At 40.8% G+C, this 1,893-nt stretch overlaps 1 long non-coding RNA gene across 1 annotated transcript; it reads left to right on the forward strand.

Annotated features, from left to right (window-relative positions):
• The first annotated feature begins 217 nt into the window (after positions 1 to 217).
• On the forward strand, positions 218 to 1,233 carry LOC103626913 (uncharacterized). Its single transcript, XR_553251.1, has 2 exons — positions 218 to 524; positions 1,039 to 1,233. It is a non-coding gene; the product is annotated as an uncharacterized lncRNA (long non-coding RNA).
• Positions 1,234 to 1,893: the final 660 nt, after the last annotated feature.

Genomic DNA, 1,893 nt, shown 5'->3' on the forward strand with positions numbered 1-1,893 from the left:
AGTGGTCCACGGCGTGATGTGGCTCCGCGATAGAGCATTGGCAACGGCGAGAAATTGTTGGTTCACCGGTTGCTAATCCCGCTTGATGAGGCCACGTACACCAACCACGTGGTCCAGTGAAGACCCCCAGAACAAGCCGGACCCCGAACGGCGGCGTGCTTTGGTTTCACCTACGGCGGCGACCTCTTTTCCCTCCCTGCAAGCTTCAGATCTCCCTGATTATCTCTTCTCCCCTCACCAAATCTGTGATGGCAGCGACCGGCTCGATAGCTGATGATGGGAGGGTTTGGTCCCCTTTTATCCACTAGCGTGAGGGAATCCCGGCTGGTGGTTGGGACGGCCTTGCGACCACCACGCAGAAATCCCAGGGTTCTGTTCATGCGGACGCGAGGGGGAGGGATGATTCCGACCACTGGGCCCCACGAGGCAGTGGCCAAACACGCGTGCGGAAGTGGAGTCGGGCCGTGGAGGTTGAGGAAGCAAGTGGGCCGCGAATTGAGAGAACCGGCCCAAGTCAAGATCTGGTGTTTTTTTTTTCTTTTTTTGTTTTTCTTTTCCATTTTCTATTTAAACTTCAAATTTGTTTCTAGTTCCAAGTTCAAATCCAAATTCAAATTCAACTCCTATTTTTGAACTTCAAATTTCCTAGTGAATATAACTTCTACTATTTACAATATTATTATTTATTAGTTTCTTGTTATTCATTTAGGGAAGGAATAAATGGTTTCATTTAAATTTCTCTTCTCATTCCTTTTTATGTTTTTATTTAAAAGTGGAGATCAAGTTTATGTTTTCCATAAAATGCATTACCACAAATTCATCATCAAGAGATCAACCTTTTCTTTATCAATTTATTAGTTACTTAACTAATTTAATATTATTATTTGAATATGAAGAGGGGGAATCCTAATAGATTTCAAAGGTCTTCAAAAATTCTCAGCACACTTATTATATATACTTTTATATCTTTATTTTATGATTTCATGATATATTATTTTATTCTTTTATATTTTTTCTACCAAATTTTGGGCTTTACAGCGTGCGACCCTGGCCCTCGGCAGCGCGGCCCCTGCTCCTCCCCCCATGGCGGTACCTGTGAGAGAGGAAGGTGGCGAGAGGAAGAAGAAGTAGTTTTTGAAAAAATAATCCCAGAGAATACTGTAATTAACCCTCTGTTTGTTGAGTCTTGTAAAACTCGCTTGCTAGCCCCTAAAGTCGATAGATAATCGCTTGTAGACCCCTGTAATTTTTAACGTGCATATCTTCCTCGTTTTAAATCCGTTTTGAGACGTTCAAATTGCGTTAGGTTCGTATTAACGTTGTCCACATACTAATAACATTAATTACTCATGTCGCCTATTTTAAATACATTATTTAACGTTTGCCCGACTAATGTTGATTAGATTAATATTCCAACTAGATTAAATGTATAGCTTTCAACTTGCGCTTTTATAATAAACATTAACATTAAATATATAGCTTTCAACTTGCGCTTTTATAATAAACATTAATATTAACTTAAATACTTTTTATTTATTTAATACTTGTTTAGTATAAACGTGTCATCTATTTATTATTTCTTGCATGTCGCACGTGTTGTTCCGTGCGTAGTGGTGTGCTGGTTCGCGCGTCGTTCGTGTGCTATTTTGTGTGCCTCATCACCCGTTGTCTGCACGTGTCGTGCGTGCGGATCGTGCGTATCGCCGCGCTTCGTACGCGCGCTAAGACGCATGTGGCCGTGCACCATTAGCGCATTGTTTTTGCACGTCACACACCTTGTCGCGCGTCGTTAATTTTGTCTCGCTTAGAATCGCTCTTATTAATTAAATTACTTGATTAACTACCAACCATTAAAATAGTAAGTTAGTCAAAACAAAGTAGTAGTCTTGATTT

The sequence above is a fragment of the Zea mays genome, chromosome 5 (assembly GCF_902167145.1).
Source record: "Zea mays cultivar B73 chromosome 5, Zm-B73-REFERENCE-NAM-5.0, whole genome shotgun sequence".
Classification (NCBI taxonomy): domain Eukaryota; kingdom Viridiplantae; phylum Streptophyta; class Magnoliopsida; order Poales; family Poaceae; genus Zea; species Zea mays.